The sequence below is a fragment of the Camellia sinensis genome, chromosome 6 (assembly GCF_055761805.1).
Source record: "Camellia sinensis isolate YWXY chromosome 6, ASM5576180v1, whole genome shotgun sequence".
Lineage (NCBI taxonomy): Eukaryota > Viridiplantae > Streptophyta > Magnoliopsida > Ericales > Theaceae > Camellia > Camellia sinensis.
Window position 1 is genome coordinate 138,701,734 of NC_138966.1, and position 15,023 is coordinate 138,716,756.

The 15,023-nt window shown below is 35.8% G+C and overlaps 1 pseudogene; it reads left to right on the plus strand.

Annotated features, from left to right (window-relative positions):
• The first annotated feature begins 3,275 nt into the window (after positions 1 to 3,275).
• LOC114305495 (2-alkenal reductase (NADP(+)-dependent)-like) overlaps positions 3,276 to 15,023 on the plus strand; it is a 46,388-nt pseudogene continuing 34,640 nt past the window's right edge.

A 15,023-nucleotide genomic window follows, 5' to 3' on the forward strand; every position in this document is an offset into this window, starting at 1 on the left:
ACATAGCTTATGGTGCGTGACCTACAAATAACACATTGAAACATTATTGCATAGAAGTTGTTTGTAAATCACATAGCTTACAGCACGTGATCAATTCATGTACACGTTGAAACACATACTCAGAATTCATTACAGTCATTGTGTTTCATTCTTAGTGTGTTTCTAAGTCTTATCCTCTTTATTATGTCTTAATCTCAGCCTAGGAATGCCTAGGATGCAATGAGGATGCTAAAATACACTTGGAAACACTTAACAAAGCTTGCTGAAAACAAGGGTTCCGCTCGAGCATAACTTCCTTCTCTCGAGCAGACATGCAAAATATGAGTGGTCACTTGAGCGCAACTTCTGTCACTCGAGTGGTCTGTAAACTCTGCAAAAGTATTGGTTGTGTGAATTCTCCGCTCGACGGCTACTCGATAGTCGCTCGAGCGTGAGACTGAGGTCCTCGCTCGAGCGCAACTCTTGTTGCTCGAGCGGTCTACAAAAATATGAAACTTCTAGGAGCTTGCATTTGATGCTCGAGCGAACTTCTGGTTGCTTGAGCGAAAGTGCAAGATCACAGAGTGGTCGCTCGAGCGCAGGTTCTGTCGCTCGAGCGGAGAGGTCGAATTCTGAAATTTCCATATTTACCTCCAAGCTACAAAACTCGAATTCAATGCATCAAAACTCATCTTTTTGGGCCAAAAACTTAAAGATACATGTATGAACTTGGAAAACATTGGGGAATCAAAATCGCTTCGTAAAATCAAGGCCCAATAGCATGCCAATTGTTCAAAAGTTAACTTGAAACTTATGAATATGCCATGAACTTGACATGCATGAATTTCTATGAACTTAGACTTTCCAAACATGATCAATTAAGGTCAAATGGTAAGAAACGTGATGAATTCTCAAAACCCAGTCAAAATAGACACATGCATATGAAAATTCTTTAGAAACAAACTCAAAATGCTATGATATATGCATGCATGCATGAATGGCTCAATTTTCTTCATTTCTAGCTTAGTGCTTCCATTGTTCAACTTAATTCTCTTGAATTCAAGGTCTAGATATCATATTTGAACAATCCAAGGGTTGAATTCTTACCCAGGCTTGCCAATGAGAGGCTAGAGGCTAGAGGCTTGCTTCTTGTATCTTTAAGTTCAATTCCTAGCAAATCCTTTAATTTGAGCCCAAGGTTCTCCTTTCTCTCATCTCTCACATTTTGTTTGCTTGTATAGGCTCAAAGATGTGTTGAAGAAAAGAAATGAAGACATATGGGACCTTTATATAGGCTTGGTTTAAAGAATTCATTAATTAAGCTTAATTGAGCACTAATTATTCTAATTATTTCAATCCGAATCGAATTTCAATTAAACATACCATAAAATTCTACAAATTTCAACTAACACATAAATCAAGTCAATCTCATGATCAGACGTCGATAAGGCCTTCAATTAATAGAATGAAACAATAACACAAACAGATATTTCTACGATGAACAGATAGAAATACAAATAATGTAACACACATGCAAATAATTCAGAATTTCTTCTTAATTACTTATTAGCATCCTTAATCATGGTTTAACGGTTAATCATGGGTTGGGGTTGTTACAACTCGCTTCTCTCCATATGGAAAGATGGTAAGATTGTCCTTTATATGGTGTAAGAAAACCTTCCCTATTTGTGTAACCCGTATCTACGAGATAGTAATGGCCTATAATATGTAAGATGGTTTCACTATGTATGTAAAAAAATAATTGTTTAATATAGATATAGTGTACTTATATATAACAATATGTAATTATCATACCAGTAGGCACTTTCATCCCATTAGGTCTACTGACAGCATCTCTAAGTACCCTAGAATCAGAAGCAGATCCTTCCCATCGAGGAAAGACATATATGAATTGCACGTCTTAGGAGTACACACCCAATACATTCGTGGCAATTTCTCCCATTCTCGTTCTATACCTTGGTTTGTCTATGGCAGGGGCAAGAATCTTAACATAGGTTCCATCTAAAGCATCTAGGGATGTAATTGGGGGGGCATAGGAACAGATATTAATTCCCCATCCCCATTCCCGTTTAATAATTTTTCCCAATTCCCCATTCTCCATCCCCCATGGATACTACCCTTCCTATCCCCTAATGGGTTTAGATTTTTCCCAACCTAATTTGACTTTCTTTTTTCTTTTTTCTCTTTTTTTTCAAGGTTCACAACCAAAGATAAATATACATTCAATTTAATATTATTTTATTTTTTTTAGTTCAACAACAAAATCAAATGCACATTAATTAATTATGTATAGAAATGAAGAAATTATTGAATTGGAAGAGATTTCAAAATCCAAACAAGTAAATCAAAGAGACAAAAAATTGACTTGAATATATATATATATATATATATATATATATATGTATGTAGCTATGGAAGAGTTTTCAAAATCCAAACAAGGGAAACAGTCAAATCCCTTGGATTTAACTTTGAAGATAGCAAACATCACTCCAACGTCAAAAACTTGAGAGAAAGAGAGAGAATTCTTCGGATTTATGATCACTGTCGGTAAGACTCTAGCAGCTTCTAGTGATTTCAAAAAATGAAAAGTTTTGTGATTTACGATTATATATATATATATATATATATATACATGTAGCTATGCTTGCATATATATGGAAAGAAATCAAGAATAAAGACACAAAGGACGAGAACATTTTGGTGTGGGTATATGGGGAAATGGGTGGGTACCCATCTCTGATGGAATTTTAAAGAATATCACTTACCTGATCCGATGGATAAGAAAAAAGGAAAAAATTCATGTATTTGGGTTGGGTCTCCATGGGTACCCATAGGATAGGTTATCCACTACCATCCCTAAAAGCACCAAGACAATTCTAATAATAAAACAATAATATAAAATTAATACACCCAATACAATCATATAATATGCTAATTAAGCCAATTTGTAAATATATTGCAGCTGAAAACAACTCCACCTATTATCTATACAGTTAGCAGTTATTGGTTCATGCGTCTTAAGTAGGAGACCATGGAGGCGCAACACAACCTTGAGAACATTATTGAAGTGTTTACTTACTGTTTGACTACTCTGCATGAAATTAAATTTAATTTTGCAATTCTTAGTATGATGTGGAAGGACATCCAAAAACATTGATATTTGCTCTTCTAAGACGACATACTTTGAATTAGACAATTTAACACTTCACAACAACCCACATAAAACCATGAAAGTATGCCTATTCATCCGAAGTTAGTGACAATTTATGTGACTATCATTGACCAGTCTATTCCAATGGTCAAATCTCTACACAGGGATATACATACATGCTACTATAATTATATATATATATATATATATATATCGTCAAATCTCTAGATATTTACATTGAGAGAGAAAGAGAGCTTGATTTGTTGGTATGGAGGTGGTGGAAGAGGAAGTGAGCAACAAACAGATCATTCTGAAGGAGTACATCAGTGGTTTCCCCAAAGAGTCGGGCATGGTGGTGAAGACTGGTACCATTTGTCTCTAGCTTCCAGAGGATTCAAAGAACGCCATTCTGGTCAAGAATCTCTACTTGTCTTGCGACCCTTACATGCGTTGTCGCATGAGGAAGTTGGAAGGTAGCCATATTGAGTCCTTCACTCTTGGTTTTATAAGTCAATTATGAAACTATACATATCTATACTATTATATATGTGAGCGCATGACTTGGTGTCTAGTATGGTGGTTTCTCCTTTTGCATGTGGCAAATTTTTCTAAACTAAAATAAAAATATATTATTCATGTGAGCACATGACTTGGTGTCTAATAGTGTGGTGGCTTCTCCTTCTACAAGTAGCAAATTTTCCTATCCTAAAATTTTAAAAAAAAAATTATTTAAAGGCGTGAGAAAGATTTGAACCCAAGACCGTGGGTTTTATTAAGAACACTTTTACTATTTAAACAATATACATATTATGATATTAATTTCTTTATTATTTGTTTTTATACTTACTTATCTGAATTCCACCATTTAGACAACATACATATTATGATAATAATTTCTTTATTATTTGTTTTTATACTTACTTATCTGAATTGCACACGCATTACATGTGCCACCCGCTAGAATATATATATATATATATATATATATATATTATATAGAGAAGCATTTGATTGGAATATCTAGATTGTTTGATGAAAATGGGGTGGTTTTGGTAATACTCTGTAGAAGAGGACTGTTGGTTATTATCCTTTTGCCTCGTTTCAAGTTCTAAATAATTATTCTAATGGAATTGAAGAAGTGGATATGTAGAATTTTATATTTTAATCTTTTTATCATGATACCAACTATTGATGATGCTCTTTTTTCTTGTTTTCTATATGATGGGATGGTTTGGATAATTATAATTAAAAATAAGTTCCAACAAAATTGTAGCTAAAAATAATTTTTATGACGAGTTTTTCCATATGTCATTAAAAATTGACAATTATTGATTTTTTTGTCACATTTTATAAATTGTCGCTAAAATTTACAATTAGTGACTTTTTTTTGACGAATTTTCAAATTGTTGTTGAAAGCTGAAATTAGTGACTTCTTTTTATAATGATTTTTTAAAACTGTCGCTAAAACTTATAATTAATAACATTTTTTGTGACAAAAATTTTAAAATTGTCTCTGAAAATTAACAATTAGTGACTTTTTTTAAGGAGATTTTTTGTAAGGTCCCTAGTATTACGATTTTATAGCATAAAGAACACTCAATATTTTCATAGTGTCTAAGGTCTCTCAACATCGATCCTCTGGACCGAATTTTCTCTGGACTTCATAGAGAAATTCTAGTTCACAGAGAATTTCTCTGGTCGAATTTTCTCTAGACGTTACAGAGAAATTTTGGTTCACAAGGCTTCATTATTATAGAGAATTTCTCTGGACTATAAATTTGAATTGTTGAGAATTTCTTTGGACTATAAATCTGTAATTTATTGTAGGGGTGCATTCACAAGGCTTCAAAATTTCTTTGCTTTGTTCTTACCTGATCTACAGAAAATTCAAAGCACTCTAGAGAAATTCAAAATTTCTTTGCTTTACCTGATCTACAGAAAATTCAAACCACTCTAAAGAAATTCATAATTTCTCTACTTTGTTCTTACCTGATCTAGAGAAAATTTAAACCACTCCCGAGAAATTCTTTGATAGCCTTCATCACCATCATCATTATCATTATCATCTTCTTTATACATCACATAAGCAGCTGTAGCAGCACAATGAAAGCCATAGAAGCAACAACACTTTGATAGCATTAACACAAATGCACAACAAGACAAATGATTAACTAGAGGTAGCATGAGGCAATAACAGTATCAACTCCACCCATCAATGGCTCGATTGGACCTTTCTAGAATAAGCTGGACAACAAGCGTATACAACAACTGCAAACTAGCCACTTATGATCTCACTTGAGTCAACAACAGCTCAAAGAAAAGGGAAAAAAAAAAAAAAAAAAAAAACGCAGCTACAACTCTAGAGAAATTCAACAGACTTGATCATCTTCAAACAATCTCTCCCAAACTTTTCAACACAGCGTGCAATTTCTTCGTCGATATCAATCCATTCTCATCCTAACCCTAACTCAGGCCCAAAGCCATCAGTGTACCTGCAGGACAATGGCATTTTATGGAGACGAAGAAGAGGTCCAAACCAGAGAAATTCTCTCCAAACTAGAGAAAATTGAAATTTCTCTGAATTCAAATAAAAAAAATTCAGAGAAAATTGAAAATGTCCAGTAAATATCAGATGGGCTATTCCAAGATGATAAAATAATAATTAACTCAGTTAATGTTGTTTAGTTATACCAGAGAAATTTGAAGACTACTCGAATTTTAAATTTCAAAACTCATTAAAGCCTTAAAGGGCATCTAACTTGGCATGTTGCCTTTGCAATGAAATTCTCGTCTAATAAAATATTGCTAGACTTAATGTCTCTATGGTACAATGGAGGATCACAATAGAAATGGAGGTACCTGCATGTAGGGATATCAAATTAGGACAAAGTGAATGTGACAAGATGAGAATTACATTGCAAATGAATTTAGTAGATTTTGAAACTATAGTATATTGGCTCATAGGTAAGCATTATTCTGCAGATTACCAAGGCATTTGCCACATCAATGGCAATTTGAATTCTAGTTTGCCAACTCAGAGGAGTTCTACCTGGAGTTGCACATAAATACAGAGACATTTAAGACTTACTAAAATAAGCCAACTCCATAGATTTAATTTCCGTTGCATGATCTCTGGACTAACATCAAAAACCCTTGAACCTTTCACAAATTTCTTTGGACTAACATTCAAATTTCTCTGGACTAACATGAAATTTCTTTGGACTAACATCAAATTTTTCTAGATCTCTGGACTAACATCAAAAACCCTTGAACCTTTCACAAATTTCTCTGGACTAACATTCAAATTTCTCTAGACTAACATCAAATTTCTCTGGATCTCTAGACTAACATAAAAAACCCTTGAACCTTTCACAATATTCTGTGGACTAATATTCAAATTTCTCTGGATGATATTGATAACAATCGTCTGTGCATATTTTACATATTTTCAAAACAAGCTTGTGTAGAATCAGAATCAAGTATTTTCTTTGATGAAATATGATCATTTGTTCAAATTTGGAAAAGAATATAACAAAATTTCTCTGATCGGTATGAGACAGTGACAACAAGGGATGAGGCGTTCTTAGATTTGAGCCTTGATATTGAATAGAATAGTTCAGTAATGAGCTGCCTTAAAAATTTCAGTTCCACTGAAACTCTGAATGCTGAAGACAAATTCTTCTGCGATAAGTGCTACAGGTAGAATATGCTCATTCCTTGGTTTTTAGTGGGGTAAAGAATTAATTATACAAAATAATAAAAAAAAAAGAAGATGAATTAATTGTTTGTTCCTCAAATGCAGTTTACAAGAAACCCAAAAGAGGATGAAGATAAAGAAACCGCCTTAGGTCCTGGTCAATCATCTGAAGTGTTTCAAGTACGTGGAATAGCTTGGTCGGAACAAGAAGTTGTCTTACTGTATTGTGTCTTACTATTCCAACTCGAATTTTGATAATCGAATGCGTCCCATTTATTAAGAGGTTTGGGAATATCAACACCATCAATGGTGACAACATGTTCACTCCACCCATAGATCACACAGCGTCAAACTTTCTCATTGATAGATTTTAAAAACGCTCTCATACGAGCTTTCCAATAAGAATAGTTTGTATCATCAAGTAACGGAAGTTTATGGGTTGAGTTACCTTCACGAATTAAATCCATATCACCAATCACACAAAATCACACTCCTATAGTTTTGATAAAAACAAAGAGTGACCTGCTCTGATACTAATTGAAAAACTTAAGTGATTCGTGATTAGATTAAGATTTAATTGTATCAATTCTCAAACAAGTAAAACTCACAATCTAAATCATCAAGCATGTACGAAAGTGATTTAGATTGTTGTTTCAAAACAATAAATTGACACAAACGATTTTTATGTAGAAAAAATTACTATTGGAGGACCTCCAATTGTGATTAAAAAACCACAGGCGAAACGCCACGAATCAATCCACTATGAAGGAAAAAAAGAATACAAAATACCCAAACAAATTACCCAAACTTTGACAATTTCTCTTCAACGATTTGTATATCTTCCACCGCTACCTTCGTCTCAAAATTGATTAGATTGATGTTGTTCCACAACATCCACGTCGACTCAACGACCGTGCATAGCTTTGAACAACTTCGAACACTTCACGCTTGAATCTTCGGATTTCACCGAAGAAGCACACTCTTGAAGATGATCACTCAAACAATCCTTTGATGTGTATTATCCGACCATGTGAGTTTAATACTCAAGCAAGCATCAAAGGAAAACTAGTAAACTAGTCTCAAAAGAAAACCCTAGACCCCCCAAAACAGATCTAGAAGCATTAAACCTAAAAACGGACCTAAACACATATATAGAAAACAGGGGCTGCGTACCCCGCTCGAGCGCAGGATTTGCCGCTTAAGCGGAGTCACTAAAACATGTGTGATTAAATAGGTCTCCGCTCAAGCGTTGGAACTCACGCTCGAGCGCAAAAACACGTTTCCCAGTATTTGTGCAAACAAGCCAAACTACTGAGAAGGTTCAAACTCCACTCGAGTGCAAATGTTTCTGCTAGAGTGGGAAGACCAAAACCAAGGAAAAAATTACAACTCTATTAAACTGAGTTTGTTCACGGAATTGGCAACCAGGGACCTAACAACTTTCATTCCAAAGCACCACTTTGGTATTAGAAAACTAAGAAAGGTTTTTTTTAGCATATTTGATAACTCAAAATTAGCAAAATAAAAAGAATCCACTAACAAATGCTCTGAATTTCTAGATACAGAGACGTGATGATGCTTAGTGGAAGGAAAATGATTTTAATTATAATATTAACATTTAAATTTGTGCTTAATTTCAACTCAACGCATGAAGCCTTAGTCCCCTTACCTTGGGGTTTACCTACAAGGGTTTGTCTTTACCAATTGGGTCTATCCAATGTCGTGTCCTGGTTAAATCCAAGGCACAAGTATGTTCTTTTTCATTGCCTCAACTCTTATGCTTGGCCTTCCTCTTATCCTTTTTGTTCCTTCAACCTCTTGAATCACTCTTTTTAACTGGTGCATTAGTTTGTTTACATTTCACATGCATGTAACCCTTAAATTCTAATTAAATAAATCCATCTACTCAAATTTTTCTGTATTATGTATTTTGTTCTATCAAATATCTCCAAAATTTAGTGACTCAAAAGGTCTCTTTCATTTATTTCCGCAAGTGTTTTTGGTACAATTGAAATATTGAGCATAACTATAAATAAGAATGTTCATATTGAATTGACGGTAGCAAATATTTTATGTTGCTGATTTTCTGGAGCCCGTCCTTTCTTTTGAATCATCCGTTAAATTAGTTTCCAGTTTCCACCTTGTGAATAAATGACAATGTAGAGATCCTGGAAGCCCTCTTTATTCAGATATTCATGTAGCTAAAGATCATTTTGAAATCTGCAAAAAATAGCTTCATTGTTCGAACACTAAATTAATCAACAGTGACACAATAACTATGATTTGAAAGACTATCAAAAATACTTCAGGTGATGTGTACTGGTTTCTTCATCAAAGTGCTAAAGTACTACTACAGAACCTTGAACATTGCTGCAGTACCACTGCAATTCAGTCCTTCATGCACCGACACTTCCTAAATCTTTTCCTAAGTCTTCTCCTTTTTAAGTTGTGGTTCCTAGAAGTTATGGACATTTTTCCATCCCAAAAATCTGACTTTGTATTGATTTGACACTCTTTTTATATCCAAACCAGCCACTTGAAACCACCAATTGGCAAAAGTTAAAAAAGGCTTCCGTAGTCAACTCAAAGGCCAAGATTGTGTGTATATATATATATATATTTATGAGTAAAGGCCAAGATTGTTTATGTTAGCTATAGTATTTAGGATTTTTGTGGTCTTTTGATAAATCATAAGTTTGCATGAGTGACTTTTCTTGTTTTTTTTTTTTTTATTCCTAATGACTTTTCCTGTTGATGTTTTGCAACCTATAACTGGATAAGGAGTGGCTAGAGTTTTGGATTCTGGACATCCAAACTTTAAGAAAGGTAACTTGGTTTGGTGAATGACTGGATGGGAAGAATATAGTGTCATTAAAGATTCACAGAGCGTATTTAAAATTCAAAATGTAGATGTGCCTCTTTCTTATTATACAGGAATCCTTGGTAAGTTTGTTTAATTTGTTTGTTTCAACTATTGGAAGCGTAATATGTAGTTTTCTTATATTTTTCTTAGTTACAAGAATCATTTTATTCTTTGCGCAACATCACTGCTTGAGGAGGTTAGCAAGACATGAAACTGAAAAGCCTTCTTCGTTTCATTTATTTTTGTCTAACTGTAAGAAGGTCAACAATTATACTTAGTGAGATCACCAAGGGGATCATTTGGGCTAGGCATTGATATTATGAGAACGTTCATTCTGAGAACTGACTGCTGACATTTGAAGGAACAGAATGAGCTTCCATTAACTTTTACTAGCATATTAGTTTGGAATTATGAAGTGATAATATGTGCTCTATCTCTCTCACTCTCTCTCATGTTTGAAATTTTTTCTCTATAATGACATAATGGGCCATTAATTGCACTAGCCTTAGCTCCAATATGTGGGGCCTTTGGAAGCTTCTTTATGTCCAATTTTGAAGATTAAAGTAACTTGTAACTAGACATGCTAAATTTATGGATCTTGTTGATGTCTGAAGAATGAAATTTGAAATGTGACACCAGAAGACTCCTCTCTCTCTCTCTCTCTCCCTCTTAAAAATACAGATGTTTGCAGAAAACTCTCTTTTCATTTACTATGTTTTAATTTAATGAATAACTTCCTTTCTTATTTTTGGGCTGGCAGTTTCCACTAATTAGACTGAATATACCAACTTAATCTGTCTTCTTCTTTTTTTTTTTTTTTTTCTCCCTTTTTCTTAAACCTTATAATTAAGGCCAAATTGTGCAACACTAAGGCCATTAATTAGGATTTCTTAACTTTACTTGCTTGTCAAACCATATATTGTATGTCTGTTTAATGTTAATCAAGTTGTACATAGTGAGAGCATAAAATGAGCAAAAATACAGGACTTGTGGAGAAAAGTTCTTCCCGCACGTGCATTGACTTTTCCCGCACGTGCGACAACACCTTGAAAATCATGCCACTATTTTAAACCTGTTTGAAAGACATCAGAGGTATAAAATGGCAAAAAAGAGGCTAGAATAGGGTTCTGAAATTTTGAAAGAGAAAGAGGAGGTTAGGGTTTGGAAAAAGGTGATTCTCAATCTTCAAAGCAAATTCCCATGGAGGGTTCCATCTCTTCCATCTCTTCCCACTCCTCCGTGAGTGGCTAGGCTCTTCTTTTCTAGGGTTTTGATGAAACCCTAGCTATGTAATTAGGTCTTCTTTTTGGTTTTTTGATTATGTAAAGGTTTGAACAATTGTATGATGTTTTAGAAGTTTCATATATATATATATATATATATATATATATATTTTCCACTATTTCTTCAAGTATTCGGCTTCTTGTGATTGTTGAATGCTTCCCATACAATAGTTTTCTATTCTTTCATATTCAAGGTATAAGGCAAACCATATTACGAGGGATGAGTCGTGTCGCTACCCTAGTTTAGGGCAAACGATTCGTACTACTTGAGATGGTTCGTGCCCGTACATTGAACGTGATGATTTTCTTGATAAATGCTTCGAACTTGTAGTTGTGAAGTATTATTCCGTTCGAACCGTATCATAATTGATTTCCAATTGAAACCTTATTTATGTAACTAGTGGTGAACTCATTACCCTAGGTTTTTTCCCAAATCAATAAATTCATCTTTATTTATAACTGCTAGTTTATTCGCTTATTTATTTTAATTATTATTATGTTATGAACAATCAATATTTCTATCAAAATTAATTTAGGAATTTAACAATTAAATTAGTTTAATTTTCCAATTGTCCCTATGGATTGATACTTGGACTTAACATTATTTGAAGGAATTTGGTAGAGTTTAATGTTTAATTGTGCTGTGTGAAACGACCCATCAAATTTTGGCGCAATTACCGGGGACTTCTGGGGAAATTGAGTAATTTGAAGTTACATTCCTATTTTAATTTTTGGTTTAGGATTTTATATTTTTGTGTTGCTAAGTGTGCAGAGTGTTTGCAAGTGGAGTTATCACCGAAGTGCAAGCGGAGCACAACTGAGCTTTAAAAACAAACCGCAGCACCAAAAGTGTTTTAAAAAAAGAAAAAACAAAAGCAAATACTTGCAAGCAAAGCACCAAAGTGCTACAACTAGAGAGCTCAAGTGAAAATTGGGGATAACATCTACACATCAAGCATCCACAAGACGATTAAAGCATTTTCGTTAAATCGCTGTGAGTATTCTCTTCTTTGGTATTTTGCTTTCATAACTTAGTGCACAGAGTCAGAACTTAGTGTGTATGTGTGTGAGTCGTGTATGCACAGGCGCCGTTCTTGTTGCCCTGAATTTGGACCTTGAACTAGAAAGGACTCTTAGGAAACTTAGAGCCTTTTCCCATGTTCCTAGGCTTGAATACCCTTATCCATACTTTGAACCAATAGAGATGGAAAACCCGAATGGCCTAAATGGGCCCAACCGGACCCTTAAGGATTGTTTCACACCCACTGCATATACATCACCATCATGGATCCAGTTACCCAACACCACTGCTGCTCATTACGAGATTAAGTCTAGCACCATCCAAATGCTTCCATCATTCCATGGACTAGCTCATGATGACCCTTACAAACATCTGAATGAATTTCTGAAAATTTTCTCTACAGTGAAGATCTAGAATTTCACCAATGAGGTCCTAATGTTGCGTTTGTTTCCATTTTCATTAAAGGACAAAGCCAAACACTGGCTGAACTCCTTACCTGCTAATTCAATCACAACTTGGGACCAATTACAACATAAGTTTTTGAAGAAGTACTTTCCCATTGGTAAGACCAACCAACTCAGGCGAGCCGTCACCAATTTCATTCAAATTGATGGCGAGCAATTTCATGAGACATGGAAGAGACTTCGTGACCTTCTTCAACAGTGTTCCCACCACCAAGTGCCTGATTGGCAACTTGTGCAGACTTTTTACTATGGTTTAACTGCGCCTCACCGCCAAATGGTGGATTCTTCTTATGGTAGGACATTCATGTCCAAAAATGATGCTGAGGCATGGCAATTATTTAAGAACTTAAGTGATAATTCCCTTCACAATGCCTCCAGAGCCCGGCACATCTGGCAACCAGTAGTTGAAGCCTCGAAAAGAAGGGGCATTTATGAGGTAGGGAAAAACCTAGAGTTAGCCCAATAGGTAAAGGCATTGTTCCACAAGATGGACCAATTATTAGCTTCGGGACATGACCCTACATAGCAAGATCAGCCTTAATTTCACGAGGCATGTGCTATTTGTGCGAGCCCTGCTCATGACTTGAGTGAGTGCCCTTCAGCATCGCAATTTTCGGAATTAGTCCAAGAGCATGTGAATGCGGCTTAAGGATTCTCCAACCTGGGTATTGACCCATATTCTAATACATCTAATCCAGGATGGAGAAATCACCCTAATTTTTCATGGAGACCTCCGTCACAAGGCATTTCTTACAATCCTCCACCATCAAGGTAGTATTTTAATAATTTTGCTAACCAATCTTCTTGTCGACCACTATAACCTTATTGACCACCACAACCTTACTGGCAAGCACAACCCCTGCCTGTTCCTCAAAGCAACTCGGCCTTTGAGACTCAAGTGTTAGAAGTTTTCTTAGAACTTAAGGGGTTAACACCAGTAGTTCACTCCCGTACTTACTTCATTGCCAAGATAGAGGCTCGATTTGGTCAAATGGCTAATAACACGAATAGCAGAGAGGAGGGAAAATTACTGAGTCAGACTGTGGCCAACCCTAAGGGTTAATATGGGGTAGAGGGATCGGGTGGGAGTGGAAAGCACCATGAGTAGGTGCAAGCGGTGATTACTTTGAGAAGTGAGAGAGAATTAGAGCCTCGGCTGGTTGCGTCTGATGCAATTAAAGCTAAGAAGGGTGATCACGATGGGTAACCCAGAGCAAGGGTGAGGGAGAAACACCTAAGGGGAATGACTTAGCCCCTAGCACTTCACAAGAGCCTAAGGCACCCTTTCCCCAATGCCTTGATACATCATCCATTTTTAATAAAAAGGCAACATCCATGGAAGCAATAATGGAGGCTTTTAAACAAGTGAGAATCAACCTCCCACTATTGAAGACGATTAGGCAAGTATCCTCCTATGCTAAATTTCTGAAGGACCTTTGTACACAAAAGTGTAAATCTAGGACACACGTGTCCCAAAAGGTTATACTTATGGAGCAAGTAAGCTCCATTTTGTTGAATGACACACTCTCTAAGCTTAAAGACTCGGGTGCCCAAATCATTGCATGCATTATAAGGGACCATTTCATTGATAGGGCCTTGTCAGATTTAGGGGCTAGTGTCAATTTGTTGCCATACTCTGTGTATGAAGAATTCAGGCTTGGCGAGTTGAAGCCCACTACTATTACTCTTCAGTTGGCTAACCGGTCCCTCAAAGTGCCACGTGACATGATTAAGGATGTGCTAGTAAAGGTCGATAGGTTTTATTTTCCTGTTGACTTTTTGGTTTTAGATATGGAACCGGTAGCTAGCTCTAGGAAACAAATCTCGATGATTTTAGGCCGACCTTTCTTGGCTACGACCAATGCATGCATAAATTGTCACATTGGGGTTATAGAAGTTTCATTTGGGAATATACAAGTGAAACTCAATGTTTTCCAAGCATCCCAATAACCCCATGAGAGAAAGGAGTGTTTATTTGTGGATGTTATGGATGGGATTGTGGAGGAGGCTTTACCCTCCATTCTCGTAGAGGACCCTCTAGAGGCTTGTTTAGCTCATTTTGGGTTCGAGGATTTTGATATTGACGGGTCAGTTGAGGAAGTGAATGCCTTAATTGTTCTTCTACATTGGATTTTCCTCCATGGAAAGCCCAGTTTGAGTCCTTTTCTTCTCTGTCTAGAGAGCCTGTCATACCATCCTTAGTCACACCACCTACACTTGAGTTGAAGCCACTCTCGACCACACTTAAGTATGCATTTTTAGGGCCTAAGGATACTTTACCTGTCACCATTGCATTTGACATGACTGCAGAGCAGGAGAGTCAATTAATGAGTGTTCTCGTGGTATATCGGAGTGCTATAGGGTGGTCGGTGGCCGATTGGAAAGGGATAGATCCCTCTGTGTGCACGTATCATGTACATCTAGAGGAAGATGCTAAACCTTCTCGTGAAATACAACGGAGACTTAATCCCAACATAAAGGAGGTTGTGAAAAATGAGGTGTTAAAATTGTTGGATGCGGGTATTATATACCCCATCTTGAATA